At 40.9% G+C, this 24,342-nt stretch overlaps 1 pseudogene; it reads left to right on the top strand.

Moving 5' to 3' along the window:
- The first annotated feature begins 4,381 nt into the window (after positions 1-4,381).
- Positions 4,382-24,342, top strand: part of LOC100457362 (Y-box-binding protein 1-like) — a 34,788-nt pseudogene continuing 14,827 nt past the window's right edge.

Raw genomic sequence — 24,342 nt, 5'->3', positions numbered from 1 at the left:
CTACTTGATCATGGTGGATTAGCTTTTTGATGTGCTGCTGGATTTGGTTTGCTGTTATTTTGCTGAGGATATTTTGCATCTATGTTTATCAGAGATACTAGCCTGAATTCTTTTTTTGTTGCATTTCTGCCAGGTTTTCGTACTAGAATGATGCTGACTTCATAGAATGAGGTAGGGAAGAGTCCCTTCTCCTCACGTTTTTGGAATAGTTTCAGTAGGATTGGTACCAGCCCTTCTTTCTACATCTGGTAGAATTCGACTGTGAAACCATCTGGTCCAGGGCCTTCTCTGGTAGGTAAGCTTTCTATTACTGATTGAATTTTGAAAATCATTATCAGTTTGTTGAGGGTTTCCATTCCTACCTGCTTCCATTTTGGGAGCTTTATGTTTCAAGGAATTTATCCATTTCTTCTGTGTTTTCTAGTTTGTGTGCATAGAGATGATCATATAGTCTCTGAGGTTTTTTTGTATTTCTGTGGGGTCAGTGGTAATGTCCTCATTACTCCTATTGTGTTTATTAGAATCTTCTTCCTTTTTTTCTTTATTTGTCTAGCTAATGGTCTATCAATCTTATTTATCCTTTCAAAGGACCAATTTTTTAGTTTCATTAAGCTTTTGTATGGTTTTTCATGTCTCAATTTTTTTAGTTCAGCTCTGATTGTGATTATTTCTTTTGTTCTGTTAGCTTTGGGGTTGGTTTGCTTTTGTTTTTCTAGTTCCTCTAGGTGTGATGTTAAGTTGTTAATTTGAATCTTTCTAACTTTTTGATGTGGGTGTTTATACTATAAACTTTTCTCTTAACACTGCTTTAGCTGTGTCCCAGGGATTCTGATATGTTGTATCTTTGTTTTCATTCATTTGAAATAACTTCTTGATTTCTGCCTTGACTTCATTGTTTACAAAAGTCATTCAGGAGTATGTTGTTTAATTTCCATGTAATTCTATGGTTTTGAGAGATCTGCTTAGTATTTTCTATTTTTATTGTGCTGTGGTCCGAGAGTGTAGTTGGTATGATTTTGGTGTTTTTTAATTTGTTGAGATTTGTTTTATGGCCAAACTAACATGTGGTCAATTTTAGAGTATAAGCCATATGCAGATGAGAAGAATGTATATTTTGTTGTCATTGGGTGGAGTGTTCTGTAGATGTCTGTTAGTCCATTTAGTCAAATGTTGAGTTAGGGTTCTAAATATCTTTGTTAGTTTTCTGCCCGGATGATCTGTCTAATACTGTCATTGGGGAGTTGAAGTTTTCCTCCATTATTGTGTGGTTATCCAAATTTCTTCATAGGTCTCTACAAACTTGTTTTATGTATCTGGGTGCTCCAGTGTTGAGTGTATATATATTTAGGATAGTTAAGCCTTCTTGTTGAATTGGACTATTTATTATTATGTAATACCCTTCATTATCTTTTTTGATCATTACTGGTTTACAGTCCATTTTGTCTGAAATTAGAATAGCAATCCCTGCTCTTTTGTTTTCCATTTGGTTGGTAGATTTTTCTCATTCCCCTTACTTTGAGTATGCGGGTGTCATGGCATGTGAGATGGGTCTCTTGAAGACAGCATACAGTTGGGTCTTCCTTCTTTATCCAACTTGCCATTCTGTGCCTTTTAAGTGGGATGTTTAGCCCACTTATGTTCAAGGTTAATATTGGTATGTGTAGATTTGGTCCTGTCATCATGTTGTTAGCCAGTTGTTCTGCAGACTTGATTGTGTAGTTCCTTTACAGCGTCAGTGGTCTATGTACTTACATGTGTTTTTGTGGTGGTTGGTAAATCTTTTGTTTGCATGTTTAGCGCTCCCTTAAGGACCTCTTATAAGGTAGGCCTGGTGGTAACAAAAGCCCTTAGCATTTGCTTGTCTGAAAAGGATTTTATTTCTCCTTCACTTATGAAGCTGAGTTTAGCTGAATATGAAATTCTCAGTTGGAATTTCTTTTCTTTAAGAATGCTGAATATAGGCCCCCAATCTCTTCTGGCTTGTAGGGTTTCTGTTGCAAGGTCTGGTGTTTGCCTGATGGAGTTCTCTTTGTAGGTGACCTTCCCTCATCTCTAGCTGCTTTTATATTTTTTCTTTCATGTTGACTTTGGAGAATCTGATGACTATGTGTCTTGGGGACGGACATCTTATATAGTATCTCACAGGGGTTCTCTGAATTTTCTGAATTTGAATGTTGACCTGTCTAGTGAAGTTGTGGATATTTTTGTGGACAATATCCTAAAATATGTTTTCCAAGTTGCTTGCTCTCTCTCTCTCTCTTCCAGGTATGTTGTTGAGTCACAGATTTGGTCTCTTTATATAATCTCACATTTCTCAGAGGTTTTGCTCATTCTTTTTTATTCTTTTTTCTTTATTTTTATCTGACTGAGTTGATTCAAAGAACTGGTCTTCAAGCTCTGAGATTCTTTTCTCAGCTTGGTCTATTCTGCTATTAATATTTCTGATTGTATTATGAAATTCTTGTAGTGAGTTTTTCAGCTCTGTCAGATCAGTTTGGGTCTTTCTTAAAATGTCTATTTTATCTTTCAGCTCTTGTATTGTTTTCTTGGATTCATTAGAGTACTTGGATTGGGTTTTGACTTTCTTCTGAATCTTGATGATCTTCATTGCTATCCAGGCCCCGAATTCTATTGACATATCTGTCATTTCAGCCATGTCACCCTGGTTAAGAACCATTGCTGGGGAGCTAGAATGACTGTTTGGAGTGGAGACACTTGGCTTTTTGACTTGCCAGAGTTTTTGCAGTTGTTCTTTCTCATCTGTATGGGTTAATGTTTCTTTAACCTTTGCAGTTGCTGTCCTTTGGATGGGGTTTTTTGCTTTTACATTCCTTGATGCCCTTGAAAGTTTGATTGTGCTATATTTTGGCTTCAGTTGCTGGCTTTGTTTCTGTATAATATCAGCAGGGCAAGTCTCAGCTCAGCACTCTGGGGTTGCATGTTCTAAACCTGGAGGTCTGGTACCAGGCCTATGACTTTGTCCTCTGGCTCCTCACGCAGAGGTGTTCCCAGTCCACTGGCAACAGCCCTCCAATGCAGGAGGTGCTGGCAAAAGCACTTCACTAGGCTGGTGGCAAATACACACATGCTGCCTGGCAACAGTGGGACAGCAGGATGTGTGCACATCAGTGGGGGTAGGGTGGCAGAAGCAGGGTTCATGCACATGCACCAGTGGCAAAAGGGTAGTAAGGTCCATGAGTGCACAGATGCACATGGGCAATGCACTAGGTGGGAGGCTGCAGGCAAGTGTGTGCACTGGCAAAGCAGTAGGGGGGAGGCTGCAGGTGGATACACATCAGTGGGCCTGTCTGTCGAAGTTCTCCAGTGGTTAGGCAGGGTCTGCTGGTGAAGGAGCTATGGCAGCAGCCCACAGGAAGTGCCCTGGTTGGGCATCCAAGGCTGCACTTCCAGCAGATAGTCAACAAAGGCCAACACCACATAAAGGAGTATGGTAAGCCTTGGGGAATAGGCATCCCTGGCTGTGCTTTGCTGCAGCCATACCCACACCACCCCACTGGGCTCTGCACAGGCTAGAGTCCTGTCCCTGCCACCTCTCCAAGTAGCTCTCCCTGTCAGCCCAAATGTCCATGAGGGCCGTGGGGTCTCCTGCAGCTAAGATTCTAGGATTCTGGATTCTAGGATTTTATGGCAAGAGTGAGCCACTCCTCACCTATTTAACTCACCCCTTCCCAGGAGCTGCTAAGGGCCACGCATGAGTCCTGCTGCTCGGCAGCCCTGTGCAGGGTTCCAAGCTTCCTCCCCATCCAGCCCAAGATCTGCCTCCTCCCTCTATCCACTCTTACTGCCTTCCTTCTGAAGATCTGCTTGGAGTATGCCAGTTTTATTAATGGTTTGGTCTCTCGGTGAGAAATGCTTTTCCTGGCTCTATCTAGTCAGCCACTTTAGTTCCTCTCTGTTAGAAATTTAGATCTCAGGTCCCATCTTCTAGTCAGAATCTGCATTTTTATCACACTCTCCAGGTGATTTGTATGCACTTTAAGTTTGCAAAGTACTAGCTAATAGTGTATAGTAAAACACTTAGACTTTCACTCAGGAAACATTTATTGAGTGCTTTACTAGTGAATATTAAGTTCTGTCCTAGGAACTGGAAATACGAAGATAAGTATAATTCTTTCCATAAAGATAATTGGGATTTAAAACCTATAATAATTAGAATTAACTGTGTACTTTTTAAAAGGATAATTTTATGGCAAGTAAATTATCTTCCAATTTTTAAAAAGAAGAGTATGGCAAATCAAGAATCACAGATAACCATTCTAAATCCTAATAGAAAAGCTCCATGGAAGCAGCAGAGTACACACACAAAAAGTGTACACTTTGGGACAGAAGGATCATATTCAAATTCTACCCTTTCGAGTCAATGAACTCCAGAGGAGAGTTATGTGCACAGTTCAATGGTACACCAAGAATAAAACAACCAACTGTGATTGCAAGAACTGAAGGAGGGTTTAAGGGGGAGGTAGCATTTGAGATGGAGCAGGAGCAGGAGCAATTTAATGAGCAGGAAATTACCAGGTGAGCGACACTGAGCAGAGTATTCCAGACTGGAGGAATGCCATGAGCATATGCCCAGTTCAAAGGCATGTGATGTGTTAGAAGAATGTCAAGCTCTTTAGTGTGTCTTTGGTGGGTAAGGTATAGGTTAAAAGGCAGTTGTCTTTGGGGAATGTGATTGTGAGAAATTCTCGCTTCCTAAGGTATACATTTCTATAAGTTTGAAAGGTTAACAATGATGTTTTATTTCTGAAAAAAAAAAAGCAAAATGTTAAGTAAAAGGCTTTTCTAAAGAAGGCATTGAAAGCTCTGGAAAGTTTGGAAGACTTTCACCCTGAAAACTATAAATAAACTTTATTATACTAACCATATATTACTTCTCATAAAAACCAATAGAAAAAAGATTAGCATTAAAAAATTAAAGATTATAAGCTAACTGTAAGTATAATTATCTCTGATGATTATAGGAATTTGCAGTTTTGAGTTATATATTCTTGTAAAGTTTAATGTTTTCTTTTACAACAATCTGGAGTTATGTAGATAACATTTTTTTTCAAACTAAAGAAAACAGAAGTCAAATTTTTAATGAAGTTGTTTCTGGAAGGAAGGATATTCACAAATTATACATAGCTGCAAATAATAAGAGTTACTTCTAATTTTTAAAATTATTTTAAAAGTTAATTTATATAAATTAAAATAAGATTTTTGTCTGTATGCTGCCATATCCCACAAAATCACTGGATATACTGTCATCAAATCTGGGAGTGGGGATGACATGGAGGTGAAGGGGAGGAAGGGAGGAGAAGGAAAAGTGGCTATAGGCAGGTGGTAGGGAGTAATTAATGGGTGACTGAGCTGTGACACCCCTGAGCAACTCTGGATGTCCATGCAGCATACATGTGTTGGAATTTATTAACTGATAATGATATTAAAAAGTATAACTGTGCAACCATAGAAGTCATACTCCAATATCTCATACCAAAGAAAAAAAATCCCAGCTCACCAGCCAATCAAGAATAACAGCCAGCTCTTCTTTACCAAGTGAACTTGTTGCCCTATCACCCACCACCTCCACTCCTGAGGATGGAAATGAAGACAACTCTTGGCTGGCTGTTGAAGGAGGAATGATCACAGGTGGTGTATTCCACCCCTCTCTCCTCCTAGAACCTGGTCCAGGACTGTTTTTTGCAATGATGCTCCATGTCTTGCCTATTATTTTAGGCTAGTGACCATTCTTTTTGCTCCTTGCCCATACTGTAATGATTGTTAAGTATTTTTAATATTACCCTTCCTAGGTCCAAAACCTAGGAAGTTTCCTTTGTCACTAAAAGGACCAGCTTTGGGTCCTTTTGTAATTGACCAGCTTCCCTTGTCAATAAAAAGAGAAACAAATTAAGAGTACTAAGCGTAGCATTACCCAGTTGTAACTACAAAGGTGGAAAACAGTACACATGGGGTGGGGGGAGGGGACAGAAGGGCAAGAGATAAGCAGAAAAAAACTTTGAGAAAATAATGGTCAAATAGCTTCAGATTTGATAAAAACTATAAACACACAGACCCAAGAAGCTCAACAAACACCAAACAGAGAAATCTTAAAGAAAATCACATCAAGGCATAGATAATCAAATTGTTGAAAACTAGCAATAAAGAAGAAATGACAATAACAACAAAACCCTCTTTAAACCAGCTAGAGGAGAAAAAAGCACATTTCACAGACAGGAACAAAGATATGACACTAACTTTTTATGAGAAATAAAAGCAGCCAGAAAACAATGGAATCCATCTTTAAAATGCTGAAAGAAAAATCAACTATAATCCTAGAATCCTATGTCCAGTAAAAATACCTTTCAAAAGTGTGGCCAAATTAAAACCTCCTTAGAAAAAAAACAGAACATAAGGAAATTCATCACCAGCTAAATTGTTCTACAACACATGTTTTTTTGTTTGTTTGTTTGTTTGTTTGTTTGTTTGTTTGAGACAGAGTCTCATTCTGTTGCCTAGGCTGGAGTGCAGTGGAGCCATCTCGGTTCACTGTAACCTCTGCCTCCTGGGTTCAAGCGATTCTCCTGCCTCAGCCTCCCGAGTAGCTGGGACTATAGGTACACACCACCACACCTGGCTAATTTCTGCATTTTTGGTAGGGATGGGGTTTCGCCACGTTGGCCAGGCTGATCTTGAACCCCTGACCTCAGGTGATCTGCCCGCCTCAGCCTCCCAAAGTGCTAGGATTACAGGCGTGAGCCACTGTGCCCGGCCCAAGACATATTTTTAAAGGAACATCTTCCAGGGGAAGGAAAATAATATCAGATGAAAACTTAGATCTACATAATAAAATTAAGTACACTTGAAATAGTAATGATATGAGTAAAATTAGATTTTTCTTCATTTTTAATTAAAACGATTGACTATTTAAAGAAAATATAATATATTGTGGGATTTATTACATGTGTAGAAGTAAAATGTATAATGCCAGTAGTAAAAATGATGGAAGGAAGAAAGAAAAAAATCCTGTTACAAGATTCTTGGTCTAAAAAAACAGAGATTGTCAGATGAGATAAAAATGTTAGACCTAAATAAAGATACAGGTAGGTTAAAATTTAAATTAAGGAGAAAATGCCATGTTAACATTGAGCATAAGAAAGAAAATATCATGTTAAGATTGAGCATAAGAAAGGGTGACATTCAGGATAAAGAGATACAGAGGGACATTTTATTATAACAAAGACATAACAATACTGATTGTGCATACACCCAATAACAGCACTTTAAGTTGCATGAAGCAAAAACTGACAAAAAAGAAAAGATAAATTGGCAACTATAACTGGAGATGTCAAAATTCCTCTCTCAGTAATTGTTAAAACAAGTGGCCATAAAATTAGGTAGAACATAGGAGACTAAATAATACTATCAATCAATTTGACTTAGTTGATATTTATAGAATACTCAACCCAACAACAGCAGAACATACATTCTTTTCAAGTGCACATGGTACATTCACCAAAATATATCATGTTCAATCATAAAGTAAGTCTCAATAGATGTCAGAAGATTTAAATACTACAGAGCCTCTTCTCTGATTGCAATGGAAGTAAATTAGAAATCAATAACAAAAAAATCTGAAAAAACTTCAAATAGTTGGAAATTAACACATTTCTAATGAAATCATGGGTCAAAGGATAAATTACTTGGAAAATTGTAAAATATTTTGAACTGAATGAAAATTAAAACACAACGTATAAAAATTTGTACATACAAATAAAGCCATGATTACAAGGAAATTTAAAGCATTATCTCCTTATATTATAAAATAAGAAAGGTCTAAATTAATTATCTACACTTTCACCTTAACCTAGGAAAAAAAAAAACAAATTAAATGCAATGTAAGTAGAATGAAGAAAATAAAAACAAAAGCAGAAATTAATAAAATAGAATACAGTCAAACAAAAAAATCTATTAAACCAAAAACTAATTTCCCAGAAAAAAAATCAATAAAATTGATACACCACTAGACTGATTAAGTTAAAAAGAGAAAATATAACCAGTATCAGAAAGAAAAGAGGAAACACAAATTTCCAATATTAGAAATGAAAGAGGGATGCTACTATCGAGCTTACAGCGATTAAAAAGATAATAAGAGAATATTATTAACAATTTTTAGCCTATAAATGTAATAACTTAGATGAACTAGACAAATGCCTTAAAAGAAACAAATTATCAAAAATGACTCAGGAAGAAGACGGCAAATCTGAGTATCCCAATATCTGTTTAAAAATGTAAGTTTATAATTTAAAACCTTCTGACAAAGAAATCTCCATGCCGTTACCTTTACTGACAAATTCTATAAAACATTTAAAGAATAAATAATACCTATTCTACACAAAGTCTTATAGAATATAGAGGAGGAGGAAACACTTTCGAATCATTTCATGAGACCAACATTACCCTGACACCTAACCAAAATACATTACAAGAAATAAAAAGCAGAGATCAATAACCTTCATGATATAAATGCAAAAATCTGTAAAATCTCGACAAATCAAATCCAGCAATGTATAAAAAGGATAATACATCACAGACCAAGTGGCTGAATATTTAAATTTGACATTCAACTACTGTATTTCACCATATTAACAGACTTAACAAGATAACTCATGATTTTTTCAATACATGCAGAAGAATCATTTGACACAACCCAAATGTCTTATAAAGTTAAACATAAATGTACAGTAAGACAGCAATTTCCACTCCTAAGTATTTACCAAGAAAATGCTAACTTATCTACACAAAGACTTGTATGCAAATATTCATAGTATTGTGGTTTTATTCATACTAACCCAATACTGGAAATAATCCAAATGACCATTAATAGCAAATGGCCAAATTGTAGTTTATCCACAAGATAAGCCATGCCACAATAATAAAAACAACCTATGTTACATGCAATGACATGAATGAATCTCAACATTCTTATGCTGCTCTGAAAGGAACCAGACACAAAAAAATACATAATGTATGACTTCATTGATATGAAAGTATAAAAAAGAAAAATCTATTATGACAGAAAGCACATCAATGGATGCTTAGGACCAAAAGTGCATGGAAAATTAAATAAGGGCACAAGGAACTTTTTAGGATGATAGAAATGTTCCATATACTGATTATTTCACAATTATATTGCATGAAAATTTAAGGTGTATAAATATGTCAAAAGTCATCAAATGTGCACATAAAATGGGTGCATTTTAATATGCAAATTATACCTCAATAAAATTTTTTTTTCCAAAAGTGCACCATGGGGTTTTTTATTAAAAAAGAAGAAGAAGAAGAAGAAGAATTGTCCTTGGAGGGTCTTATAGTAGCTGGATATGAGTGTGAGCTGGACCACAGAATATTCTGGCATCACCAGTGAAGTCAGAGAAGCCTTCCTGCTGGGGCTTTGATGGTAGTTTGAAATCCTAACAGTCATACCAGTGTAGTGGGCATGGAGCAGTGCTGCTGATATTGCCAGTTCAGTGAAAATGTGAAGGTCTCAAGGCATGTGAGGAGCTTTGATTTACACTTTCGTACTTGGGTCATTTCCAACAATTCTCAGAGAAGCCAGACCTGCCTGGCTACATGGACAAGGGGACCATGTCTCCAGCCACTTTTCCAGGAACCTCCTGGTGCTGGTGCTGATGCTGTGATAAAGAGGGATGGAAAGAGAAATACCTGGGTAAGGAGGACATAGCTTTAACAACTGAGGGTCTGGTATGGTAGCACAAAGCTAGCTAGACAGGACTGAGTCTCTCCCAGGGAGGAAGTAGGAGTGAGAACCCAAGATTCATGGCTGGAAAAACAGGTAGAGAGGCACAGAGGAGACTTGCCCTTCCTTCAGGACCCAGATGGTCTTACATATCCCAATCCCTACATCCTAAGAACTTCCCTCCTCCCTCCTAATGCTGCTGGTGCCAAGTGCCAGCCTCTGGCACAGACCTCTCGCATGGATTACTCTACCTAGTCACAGAGCTGCTGCTTCATGACAATGGTTGTTTCACATACTTTCCCATTTTCCAATACTTGATGGCCACTTGTAGTCATTGGGGGTTAGAAACATGACCTTAAAATCAGTTTCACTCTCCCATTTTGCTGAGAAGGAAAGTGGAGCCATGGGAGGTGAAATCCAAATTACCAGTTAGAGAACTTCGGATGCAAACAGACCTGAGTTCAACTTCCACTCTCTCACTTACTAGCTAAATAAAAGTGGACAAATCCCCTACGCTCTTTGAACCTCCTTTGCCTTACCTGTAAAATAGGTACAATGACCCCTAGGTCATAAGGTTGTCCCTAGGATTACATAAGACAATTCTACCACACAGTAGCCCATCGACAATGGTCTTAGGCCAGGAGGCAGGAGATAGGGAAGATAAGGAGTGTTGTATCCTGCCAGGCAGTTTCCTGTCTTGACCACATCTCATTGCCTTCTCTGACCTTTACTTCTGAATAAATGGACTTCAGTGTTCATTCTGGTCTCTCATTGCTCATTAGTGTCTTTTTTCTTCTCTTTTCTTCTTTGATCTAATTAGAGGAATCTGAATACTTGAAGGTAGTTTTCTGATCTAGCCAATTCCCTTGTTCGGCTTTACAACTGAGAATGGTGACGGTGCCAGTAACAACAACGGCCACATTAATAATCCTGTTGGCTTCCTATCTCTCCCTCTTTAGAACTGGCAAAGGGCAGGGAACATGACAAGGCAGCAGACTGCCCTGGTCACTGGCAACCTAAGCCCTCTCACAGGAGCCACTAGAGCAGTAATTGCTACGTTCTCCCAACCCAGAGTGTTCTTTCCACCAGAGCACAGGCAAGCAGGAGGGACTGGGGAATGAGGCTGATTTTCGCAGGTCCCAGCCATGCCTGGAGGAGAAAGTACAGACACGTACATGTTCGAGAGGCTTTCAAACTCCAGGCCCAAGGCTTCCCTTTATCTGGAACTCACATTCTTCCCCAGGTGATCTCAGTCACTGGCCCCTTCCATCCACTTCCAACTCTACCCAATCCCTTCCTCCAGGTGGGGCTTGTGAGCCGCCTGGTGCTCGGCCTCTGATCGTTGTTCACTTCTCTGTGCATGTCTTTGCTCTGCATGATGTCATCAGGACAAGGAAGCAACTCAAAAATGGGCAACCAGAAGGGGCACTCAGGCCATCTGTCCTTAGCCAAGACCCTTGGGTCAGATTCCACTGGTGTCCTTGGTTCATTTCACTTCTGTGGTCACAAGAAAGCCAAAACTGCACAGTCTTCTAACCAAGTACATGTCATGTACCTACTGCTGAAACCTAGTAAGTGTCTATATTCTAATACTATAGATTTATCTGATGATTGATACTGCTCTCCCGATAATATCAATAATAGCTAATACTTACTGAGCATTTAACCCTGTCCCAAGAACTGTACTCAGTCTGAAATGCATGATTTCACTTAAACCTCACAACACTCTGTGAGGTAGTTACCATTATTATTCCCATTTTACAGATGAGGACACTGAGGCTCAGAGACACGGAATCACTCGCCCAACTAGGAAATAATAGGGGAGAAATTTGCACCCAAGCCTGAATGTTATTCTAATTATTATTCCCACCCTCACCCTGTCATAATCAATTACAAAGCAGAGGGGAACCTTTTCTCTGATCTAAGCTATACTATGTCTTATATGTGAACAACTTTTTAATGAATGAGACACAAGCTCTCCTATTAATGAAAAGAGAGAGATAGCCTTCTCTGTGTTGACAACGTAGCTTTACCCTTCAGGCCCAGGATTGGGATCAAGAAACAGCTGAACCTGGTAGTACACTGCTGCCAGAGAAAAGAAGAAACTAGTCATTTGGTTGCAGCTGAAACTGCCATTTTTGATCCATGTCTTTGGTATACTAATGCAGGCAATGACTCCGATTTTGCCAGGTGTTGCCATTGTCTGGGCTTTTATCCTGATGGCGTCGGCTGGATTCCATGCCCTGGAGGGCCACACTGGGGCTCTAGTAGGACACAGGGGGTTCTCAGTCTCCTGCCTCAACCGCCTGAGGGTGCTCTGATTTTCTTGCTCCCTGGTATCAACCCTGGAGGCTTCACTGCATGAGCGTATAGAAGAAACATTTTAAGCTCTTTCCTGAGAAGAGACTGCACCTAATCTGCAGGCTCCCAGCACCCCTCAGTGAGGCTGGATTTGGTGGGGGATGTGGACAAGCAGTCGGATGGGGAGGATTTTATGACAGCAGGACAAATGAGGTGCTTCCTTATGTAGAACCAAATGTCCTACTGAGTGATATAGGGTCAAAATACAAGTGTTGAAGAAGTCCAAGGAAGGGGAGAGGAATTCAGGCCACAGCGTAGGAAAAGTTTTCAGAAAAGCACAGAGATGTATTTAAGCAAAGAGACAGCATTCAGGTAAGAAGGACATTCTTAGCAGAGAACATAGCAGATGAAAGATTATCCTGAATGAGGACCAAAGGGGAGAGATGAGAGGTATGATATGTGGCTGGGGACCCCATTGGAATATAAGCATCAGAGCAGAGTGGCCCTGGAATGAGAGCAAGAGGAGACGGCAGGCTGCCAGGCAGTGCCATGAGAGGAGTGGCTTCCCAGGAACACCAAACTCGCAGAGCGTGCTGAATACAGAAGACATGGAAACAGGAGGCCAGTGACATCACCGCCTCCCACAGTCATGGGGGCCTAACATGGGACCCAGCTCCCAGCCCCTGGGGACACACTGAAGGTCACCTATAGGCAATGAGGCTAGAGTTCAGAAATTTGAGAAAACACTGAGTTGTGAAATCTTGTCCTCTCTCTGTATCTTTCCTGAATAAGACAGGCTAGGCGTTTGCTTTCCAGTTCACAGTGAGAGGCAGGAAATTGGACTCGACCTTGCAATCTTCCCAGGCTTTTGGCTCCTCTGTACCCACCCCCTCCTTGGCAGCCAGTGGGCACAGGCCTTTTGCCCTGGAAGCTCACTTTACAAGCCAGGGACTAGTACCATCACTGATGTCTTGGGTGCCTGTGGCCAGTCTTTCCTTCCTGCCTCATGGACAAGGCCATGGGCCTGGGAAGCAGGAACCTGTCTCCAACCTATGGTATCATGGCCCCTTTCCTTCAAGTAAGACTCATTGGACATGGATCCCAACACCTCCCTCTGCAACCTCCCCCAGTGCAATTGCCCCCTGAGGTCTCATTAGAGTTTCTCAAAGTCTCTTGCGCAGCACTCAACTTGGTCTTGGAGACAAATCTCATGAAAGGAGTCTGCCCAGAACTGAGCATCCTAGGATGGTTGCTTCCTGGGAAAGCTCCTTGGGACCCTCTTTTTCATCATCAGAGATACAGGAGCCATGAACCTGGATCCTTCCAAACAGGAGACTGGTTTCTCAGAAACCATTTCCTTATTCCTGCCTCCAGCTCCAAGGGCTTCCTATAGAACCTGGAAAGTTCCCGGCAGCTATACCTTGACTTACAGTTGGGGATTCTCAGGACTGGAACAGAGTTGTCTAAATGATGGTTGTTGAGTGCATAGGAATTTGAATAGGTGTCTGCAAATAGAAGCCAATCTTCTGTTGGGCATTTCTACCTGCAGGCACTAGGGCAAGGAGGCTGGTACCATCAGCCCTGTTTTAAATAAGAGAAAACTAAAGCACAAAGAGGTCTAATGGCTTGTCTGAGCTCACAGGGCTAGCCAGGGAGGAAGGCAAGATTCTCTGTCTTACTGTAAAGCCCAAATTCCTGACCCCTGTTCTCTGGTACTTTGCTGTCCAGTATGGCAGCCCCTAGCCACTACAGTAGCTATTTATATTGAAGTCTAAATTAATTAACATTTAGTAAAATTTAAAATACACTTCTTCATTGTAATAGTTACGTTCCAGGTGCTCAAGAGCCATAAGTAGCTAGTGGCCACCATGTCAGAACATGCAGACTTTAAACATTTCCACGTTTAGGGCAAATTTTCTGGAACAGCCTTGTAGTCTGAAGCTTGTTGTTCATATACTTGGGCAAGGAACTGGGCCACTGCCTCGACTCACTGCCCTCTCCCTACCCAATCCATTCACTAAAATAGCGCCACATGCATTTCAGGGCTGCTTACTCTGACTTGTCTTTCTTTCCTTGCTTCCAGCTCTCTCCAGTTTCCAAGAGTGTGACTGCACCCCTTGCCACTGACACACAAGTAAAGAATGAGATTTGCATGCTAAGAACGTGATTGTGTGGGCTTGGGCCTCCCTGCACACACACTGGCTATCTAGCAGGAGAACTGCCATGAGTGAGGTCCCCAGCCAAGGGGCAGGTTGTCTCAGTCTCAGCCTGGACATGGCTGATGCTTCTCAGGAATCAGTGTCCTCCTGGGCCCCATGCTGTGCTGTGGCTAATTGTCCCTGGAAACAAGACCTCTACTAGCTTCTGGGGTTGCAGAGGCTGACAAAGGTCAAGTTTTCCTAAGGCCTTGGATTCCTTTTGGCCTCTCTACACTCAAATCTTATGTCTGGAAAAGCACCCTCATTCTCTGATCAGCTATCATGTGGTTCCTTTCTACAAATAAACTGCTGAAAGGATTTGCCCAGCACATGGCCTGCTGGTCTTCCATGTAGAAGGCATTTAAGCTGGGTTGCCTCTACCTTCACAGCCACAATCCCCAATGCTGTCCAGGTGTGGAGAAAGGATGCTGTCTCTGCTTTTGTCTGCTTTCTAGCCAGATGGCCCATGATAAAGTGGAAGTCAAGATGCCAAAGTTCTTCCTAACCCAGCGTTGAGCAGGTAATTCCAGGCTGCAGGCTGCAATGACCAGCCAGTCAAGGGATCCTTATGGTTATCTTCTCGTTTCCTTTCCTCTAGGTTTGCCTCTTCTGTATCAGACTCAGACAGGAGGTTTCCAGTGGACACATCCTCTGAAGCAAGGATTTCTTTCCATGTGACTCTAGTCCTTTTCTCACCAACTAGGAAGTTGGTACATGCTTTAAGCCATTGGAACCACAAGGAGTAGGCATTAGGGACCCTTTTCCTGCCTGAAAAGCAGACCAAGAGCCTGTAGGAAGAGCAGCAGGATGACGAAAATATTTTGGAAGAAAGGCAGACTGAAAGAAAATGCATTTGTAAACGTTTGCTAAAGAGCCACACATTGATAGCCTATATTCATAACTATTCTATTAACTATAAAAAGAACCCCTACAAGTTGATAAGAAAAATTTCAATTGCAAACTCGATGCTGGGGAATTTTGGTTCAAATAGGGGAGGAAAGTGCATTCCAGGCACCAGGAACTGCCTGTATATATACAGAGAAACAACTGGCCTGAGCATGTTTTGAAATGACAAGGAGCTGGGTGTGGCTGTAGTACAGGAGAGTTGCGATTGCTAAAGCTAGGGAGGTAGAACTGGGACAGGCACAGAATGCCTTGCATACCATGCTGGGGAGTCTCGCTTATAGGAAACCAAGATCATATCCTGGATCTGATCAGGTTAACTTTGTAGACGATGCCTTGGGCAGGAGCATGACTGATGAACTGAAGCCTTCTTTCACAAAACCCCTACCAGGAATGTAACACAGACCACAACAGGATATGTCTGTTTTCCCACCTTTGCCTTTACACTTTTAAATTGCCTTTTTCTTTCTGGCTTCATTGACAGAGATCCTAGTTGCCTAGGCCAATATCCACTTCCTGTCTCTTGCATAGTAATAGAGATTCCAGCTTTAGCAGAGCACTAAGCTGCTTGGAATAACAACCACACTCCTCAGCCTTCCTCTTACCTAAAGCTAAGTTTCAGCTATGAAATGTAAATGAGAGCGTTGTGAAGCTGTCGGGAAATATTAAAAGACCACTGGAACATGTCTTCACCCCCTTTCTTCTTTTATCCCTTTTATTTATCTGGTGTGAACTGAGTTTTCTACTAAAAAGGATGTTAGCATGATGGTCGGAACTTATGCCATCACCTTGGACGGACCAACAAGATGGGAGAAACAAGAAAGAGCAAGCCTGGCTCCCCAGTGATTGTGGAGCTACCATTCCAGCCTTGATTTCTTACCTCTGAATTTTGTTTAAATGATAAATAATCTATCATATTTAGTTTAGTGTCATTTAGGGTTTTCTGTCACTTGCAACCAAAGTCCTAGACAAGAAAAGGATATGTATTTTTTGAGTTTTGTTTCACAAATATCTTCATCTTCCAGTGTTGCTGCCTTTAGGGAGGAACAGTTTATTCCAATGAACCAAAAGTTTAAGGAGGGCAGAGTACTCCCTGGAAGCAGTCATACCAGGCACACCCAGTGAGATATGCCAGCTGCAGACTCCCACAGCACTCCCACATTCGCAGTCTAGCTGGTCGCATCTCCTCTGCTGTATATTATTGATCTCACAAGGGCCTCCTTATCTGCCTTTGGGAGAAGTGTTTAGGCAGGATTGGCCTGAGAATCACATTTATCCTTTTATTCATTCACTATTTATTGGACATCTACTCTGGGCCTAACACTGTGATAGCCACGTTGAGAACAAGGACAGTAATGGGTCTGTTATGCTCTGCGCATATCAGACCACTTGAGGAACAGCAGATTATGTTCAGAGTACAGGGTCACATTTTGAGAGGGATATTGACAAATTTGAGCACATCCAAGGAAAAACTAGGATAGTAAATGTCTGTGCCCCACTCTAATCCCATGTTTTAATAAACTTAAAGCATGAAGATAAGGGAAATTCTGGCTACGGAAGATGTCCTATTTGGGTCTAACCAGAATCTTTTGTGTCCTTATTTTGGTAACTGACTCTCCTGCTTTGTAAAGGACATGCACCTTCCCATTCCTTGGGATTCTGGTGGGGCTCTCAACTGCAGTACTCTGACCTCCAGCTACAGGCACAGACACATGACCTGAATGAGACCAATCAAAGCCCTTCCCTGATATTTTTGTCTATATCCTTTTGGATTGTGAGTTAAAAGATATGTTTGCAAGGCAGGCCACGGTGGCTCATGCCTATAATCCCAGCACTTTGGGAGGCTGAGGTGGGTGGATCACTTGAGGCCAGGAGTTCGAGACCAGCCTGGCCAATATAGTGAAACCCCATCTCTAGTAAAAATTCAAAAAAAAAAAAAATGAGCTAGGCATGGTGGTGCACACCTGTAATTCCAGCTACTTGGGAGGCTGAGGCAGGAGAATCACTTGAACCCAGTAGGCAGAGATTGCAGTGAGCTGAGATTGCGCCACTGCACTCCAGTCTAGGCAACAGAGTGAGACTCCATATCAAAAAAAAGAAATTGTTTGCGGAGACAATGGGTACTCATAATCCCAGCCATTCAGAAGAGCTAGAAATAATGGAGCAAACACCCATCCAGAAGGCAAGCTGAGATGGAGTGCTCGGGTCCAGTCAACTGTGGAGATGGCACTGTCCTTGCCATTCAGCCATTGGCTTACAGGAGGTAATAAGTGTCTGTTTTTATTTACCTGGTTTGAACTGGGTTTTCTGTCACTTGCAGTAGAGCCTTGAGTAATGCAAGCCATGATCCCATATGTTAAAATCTACTCTCTGAAACAGGGATTGGTCATCTCTATTGGTTCAAAAAGCCAAAAACTGGACTCAAAGGTGGAAACGTCAGGGCAATAGGCTTGGGTTCAATATAAGGAGTTCCTTCTAGCAATTGGAATATTATTAATATGAGCTAGGAATAAGATTGACAGGTCAGAGGCTGGGGGCTGAAACAGGTGAAATTATGTTTCCTCTATAGCTCAATGAGTGTATTATTCTACGCGGAGAAGAAGGTAACCCCATTTCCTATATTCTTTTGAAGAAATTTGATTATTTTGTCATTGGAGAAAATAGAGGAAGAAAAGGAAATGCATTCTAACTGAACAAATACCTAGATTTGAAATGACAGCTTGAAGTTCACTATTGCATCCATCTATTCATCCATCCACCCATCATCCATTCACCAAGCCATCCATCCATTCATCTATCCATCTAGCCATCCAATGATCCACCTGTCTGTCCATCCAATAAACATCTACTATCTCTCACTCTATGCTGAACTTGTGCTAAATACTGTGTCTATAAACACAGAAGGCGTGGGCCTCATTTTTAACCTTAAGAGATACAGAGATCTTCAGAAGGAGGCAGACAGATCATCAAAACAATACCACAAAGGGTTAGAGGTGCTGGGACAAAAGTGTACAACTCACTCAATTACACCATGAACGAGCTACTAGGAAGAGTGAGGATAAAGTTGTGTTAAAAATGGCTCCAGAATAGAGATGATACCTGAGCTAGATAGAAAAGAAACACTGGTCAGGCAAAACTCAGATTGGTGGCTGTGGGGCGGGGGATAAGGTGAAAGGGGCACAAAGGCACGAACCATTTTTGGCCTTTAAAGAAAGGTAAGTGGTAGTCATTGCTAAAATTTGTGGTAAAACTGAGGTCTTGGGTTCAACAGAACCTTGTGTAACTGGATGAGAGCCTAGGGTCCACTGAAAGGCTGTAATCAGGGAGGAAATCTGACCTGAATTTAGGATTTTAAAAAGCTGTGCTCAACCGGGCGCGGTGGCTCATGCCTGTAATCCCAGCACTTTGGGAGGCCGAAGCAGGCCGATCATGAGGTCAGGAGTTCAAGACCAGCCTGGCCAACATAGTGAAACCCCATCTCTACTAAAAATACAAAAAATTATCTGGGTGTGGTAACAGGCATCTGTAATCCCAGCTACTTGGGAGGCTGAGGCAGGAGAATCTCTTGAACCCAGGAGGCAGAGGTTACAGTGAGCCGAGATCACGCCATTGCACTCCAGCCCAGGCAATAATGCGAGACTCCATCTCAAAACAAAACAAAACAAACAAACAAACAAAAGCTGTGCTCACAGTAATACAGAGAATCGATTTAAAGAGAGCATGTCTTAAGCTTCACAATCAGATATATCTGTTTTTCATCAAATATGTGTAATGCTTTACTGTCATGGTAAACTCCAAAGAGTTCAAAGCCCTAGAGTCAAAGATCTCCACTAAGGTCCATGCTCTGTCATTCGCTGACCAGGAGGCCTCAAGCAAGTTATTTAACTGCAGTGAGCCTCAGTTTCCTCATCTCTAAAATGGGGATAATAACTCACAAAGTTATTATCAAAGTTGTTGTGAGAATTGATGAAATAAATTGTGTGAAAGCATTTTGTAAATATCACATAACCACACAAATGCACAGGTTTGCTGTTTAGTTTTGAAGGACGTTTTTGTCAAGGTGTTATCATAATCATATAAAATTTACAATAATGTTTAATGTCTATAGATTAGAACTAGGGAATTTGGAGGTGACAGGGTTTTTTTTTGAGGTGACAAGGTAGACTGGATGGAGATGCCTGGGCTTTGGAATTCAGGCAGATCCAGATGACAGGTGATCATCGGTTTACAGGGAGGGGTTAGACATATGAACCTAAATTACTAGATTAGTACAAGAACGAAGGAAGAGGCAGAAATTGAGCATCACAAGCCAAGGTCCAAACTAAGTACAAGATCCAGGTGCCCACGTAGGCAGGAGACAGAGGCAATCAGCAGAAGTCTAAGTAGAAACCACAGGGCAGAGATCTGAACCACCAGGGCCGGTAGTATGAGAAGAGTTTGACCGCTGGTACCAAAGAACCCCTTCTGCAAAGACTCAAGTTTGTTCATTCAACCAATTGCATTTGAGACTCTAGGAAGACAAAGTTGAATGAGTCAAGGAGCTTACAAGCCAATAAGGAAGATAGACACACATGAGATAATTCTAATACAACCTTCTAACAACAAAGAGAAACAGAGTATCTTTGGAGGACTCAGGAGGTGCAGGTCCAGGCTACACTGTGGCAGGGATACCTCTGGTAGAATCTTAGAGGATGAATCAGAGTTAGCCAGGTCAACCAGATACTTTGGGGAATGAAGGAATGGCAGGCAGCAGGAATAGCAGGGAAGCAAGAAGTAGGAAAAAGAAGCAGTTCAATATTGCTGTGCCATAAATCAGGGACAATGGTCAGGGAGAGGTGGTTGCAGGTGATGGGAGAGAAGGCTGGAGGGGTTGACAAGAGAGGTACCAGAGCCAGCCTAGGAAAGCTGGGACTTCATCCTGAATACACAGGAAGACAAGGAAGCATTAAGCAGATGAGCAATAGGACAGGAAGTGCATTACTTAGAACCAAATTGCTATGACTGTGGAGACAAAGCAAGGGACTTGGGCACCGAAGAGGTGGTGGGCAAGAAGACACAAAGAAACAAAGTAGGAAGCTAACACTTGGAGTGAGGTCAAATGGAAAGGCCATCCCTGGAGAAGGAATGAGAAGCAAGTCAAAAGTGAGCAAAAGAGATAGCAGAAATTATGATTAAGGTTTAAATCTACATTTATTGACAGAGAAAGATGTCCACTAAATATTGTCAAGTGAAAAAGGATTGAAAGGCAGTATTTCACAACACATGTGAAACGACTTCATTTAAAAATGTGTTATATGGCCAGGCACAGTGGCTCATGCCTGTAATCCCAGCGCTTTGAGAGGCCAAGGCAGGTGGATCACTTGAGGCTAGGAGTTCAAGACCAGCCTGGCCAACACAGCGAAACCTCGACTCTACAAAAAATACAAAAATTGGCCAGGTGTGGTGGCATGTACCTGTAGTCCCAGCTACTTGGGATGCTGAGGCAGAGAATCACTTGAACCCAGGAGACAGAGGTTGCAGTGAGCTGAGATTGTGCCACTGCAACCCAGCATGGGCAGCAGAGTGAGACTGTCTCAAATAAAAAATTTAATGTGTTATGTGTATGTGCAAGTGGTCGGATATACACATACCTAAAGAAATATCTGGAAGGATAAACAAATTTATTTAGGTTTGCAGATTTTCTCTGGCTGTTGGAATTCCAGGTGACTTTTACTTTCTTCTTTATATCTTTCTGTATTATCCTTTTATTTCCACGATTGGAGTGTGTTACCCCTATTTTCAGAAAAAAAATCAATAAAGCTATTTTTCCATTTTGAAAAAATAATTTTTAATCCCAATGAAAAGTTTACCAAGTCACCCTTTGCTTCCACGTTTCCATGGTTCCTCATTGATCAAGTTTCTTGACACAGTCCACAGGGTATTTATGATGTGGCTCCTAATATGGGAATGTTGGCTACTGACCACTATTCTCACTATATAGCCTCCCCCCTCACAATGAGCCAACATCTCCCTAGACATATCCTGCTGTTTCTCCCTGTGAGTACATCCCACTCCCCTCTTTTGCTGCTAATATTTTCCCTTCTTCCTAATGAATGATTACTCTCCACAAGATTCAGCCCAGGCACCTCTCCTCCTAGAAGCCATTTCTTGATCTCTCCCAGTCTGAGTTTGGTGCCACTAGTTCAGTCCTCCATTTACGCCCAGTGCATATCTCTATCACAGCACCACCATATTGAATTCTGGTTGGCTGTGGAGTGTGAGTGTGAGTCCTTCTCCAATAGTAGATGATGTGTCTTTTTCCTCTGTCTCTCTCCAGTGTTCTGATACACAGCCAGACTCAAAAACTTTTGGTTAACTAAATGGATCTGTGAGTGATCTCTGAATCAGGAGAACTGGGATCCAGGATATATTTTATTATGGTAGTTAACAGTGGGTCCATGAAGATTTAGAAAGGTAGGTTGCTAATCTACTCCAATTCAGTAGTAGCCCTCCTCTCCTCTTTTTCTCCTCCTGCTTTGTCTCCTTCTTTCCTTTCTTTTTCCTTTTCCTACCCTACATACACCTTTTTCCCTTTTCTTTCTAGAAAAGTATTTCTCGCATTTTGATGCATGAAAGAATTACCTGGGAAGCCTATTAAATGCAGATCTCCAGGCTCTAACCACAGTTATGATTTCTTAGGTCAGGAGTAGGGCCCAAGAATCTGCATCTTAACAAGTATACCAGTTGATTCTCATCCCACTTTGCAAAACACTATCTTAGAAAATGTAGAAGTCTTCATTTTCCTTATCTACTAACATCAACTGAGTGAGGTGTGAATGGTGTTATCTACAGCATCCTCCATTTCCCAGTGATATTTCCTGATCCTATAAACTCAAACTTATCTCATTGATTCAGACTTCACATACATTTTGAGATACAGAGCAGCTTCTGGCTTGTTTCAAGTATGTACTGTGGCTAAGAAACATCTTCCCAAGGCTTCAGTGTGGTGGCCTGACTCACAGTGTGGTGACTTGGTCTTATTACACATCATAACAATAATTATCACCATGTCATGACCACAACAACTGCCACTTATTAAGCCCCTACTGGGTGCCAGATTCAGTAAAAAATATTCTGCTAGCATTGTCTCACTTAATACTCACTTAATACAGCAATTCCATGAGGCAGATATTATCATTATCCCCACTATCCCAGTGAAAAAACAGATTAGGAGAGGTTATGGTCAAGGTCATAAACTTACAAGTGGTAGAGCCACTTTGAACCCAGACTGCTCTAACTGCCTTTCCATTAAGGCTCCTAATTTACTATTCTGCCAAATATTTCCTATAACAATAATAACAACCACGTTAATAATAGTAACACTACATTACTACTTGCACCAAAATAAATTCCAGAAGGATCAAAGTTTTAAAGGTAAAAAGATGAAACATGAAAAGTATTAGAAGGACTTCAGGTACCAGACAAAATGAAGAAAGCCCACTACACCCTATCTCTCCCTAATCTCTAGTTACAACTAAAAACTATGAACAAAATATAAAAAGCAGTTACCTGAAAACTAAACAAAAGCATACAGATAGGGAATGGGGGTCAAATTTGGAGCAGCAAACCAAACAAAAATACATTTCCCGAGTTTTCCTCCCTTTTCTCTTTTCTCTTATGCCCAGTCATAGAACTGTTGTGGTGGCAGTGCAGGCAGCCCAAACTGTTTCTCTGGCCAGGATAATTGGGGAAAGAGGCCCCTGTAGTCGAAACATGTGAGAAGAATCCCTGTTGTTGTTTTTCCCTCTTTCTCCTTTTGCTTCTTTGCCTTGAAACTGTGGGTCCAGTCATGGAGCCGTGTTACAGCAGCAATGGCATAACAGATTTAAAACTCTAAGTAAAACCCTATTTTCCTGGCCAGAGCATCAGGAAAAAAAAAGGTCCTCTGTGAGCTGGGTCACAGGGGAAAGGAATTCCCTAATTCTGTGTATAAGACTGCACAAGTCCCAGGCTTAATCTTGAGCTGTGCATACACAGGAAAGACCCAGAGCAACATGGAAAAGGCTTTGGGAACTGAATTATTATTTAATCTCCCAAGTTTAATATTAACCCCTAAGTGGCACAATTAGGGGTTAATATGAGGCTTGAGTGAGTAATTAGATAGACCCAAAACACATAGCAAAGGTTTGAAAAATAAATTTACATTGGAACAACCACCCACTGAAGGGGATGAAGAACTTGCAATTTGAATCTAATGGGATCTGCTGGAACATAAAAATCAACATTTTCTATAGATTTTAATGAGACCCAGAGTCATAAAATAGTATTTTTAAATGTCCCAGAATATAATCCAAAATTACTCAGTATAGAAAAAAGAAGAAAAACATGTCTAATTCTCAATGGAAAGACAAAAGATACCAACCCTTAGATGACCCAATGTTGTATTATCAAACAAAGATATTAAAGCAACTATCATAACCATAGTCCATGAGATAAAGATGAACACTCTTGAAATTAATAGCAAGGTAAAAATCATCAGCAGTGAAATAAATCCTATAAAAAGAACCAAATGGAAATGCTGAAATTTAAAAATATGTAATCTGAAATAGATGATTCACTAGATGGATTCAATAGCAGAATGGAGATGACAGAAATAAGTCAGTGAACATGAAGACAGATGCATAGAAATTATCTAATCTGAATAATAGAGGAGATAAAGATTGAAAAATAATGGACAGAGCCATAGAGACTTGTGAAACAATATCGAAAGGTGGCCAGACATAGTGACTCATGCCTTGTAATCCCAGCACTTTAGGAAGCCAAGAAAGGTGGTTCTCTTGAGCCCATGAGTTCAAGACCAGCTTGGGCAACATGGCAGATCCCAATCTCTACAAAACAATTATAAAAAATTAGCTGGGCTTAGTGGCATGCACCTGTAGTCTCAGCTACCCAGGAGACTGAGATGGGAGGATCACCTGAGCCCAGGAGTTCAAGGCTGCAGTGAGCCATGATGACATCACTGCACACCAGCCTGGACAACAGAACAAGACCCTGTCTCAAAAAAACAAACAAAAAAAAGCCAACATCAGAAGATTTAATGTTCATGTCATTGGACTCCCAAAAGAAGAAAAGAGATTGGAAAAAAAATTTAAAGAAATAATGTCCAGAATTTCCCAAATTTCTTGAAAAACTTAAATTTACAGA

This window comes from Pongo abelii, chromosome 13 (genome assembly GCF_028885655.2).
Source record: "Pongo abelii isolate AG06213 chromosome 13, NHGRI_mPonAbe1-v2.0_pri, whole genome shotgun sequence".
In the NCBI taxonomy this organism is placed as follows: Eukaryota; Metazoa; Chordata; class Mammalia; order Primates; family Hominidae; genus Pongo; species Pongo abelii.
Note: the sequence above shows the minus strand (reverse complement) of the source record. Positions and strands in the feature narration are given on the sequence as shown.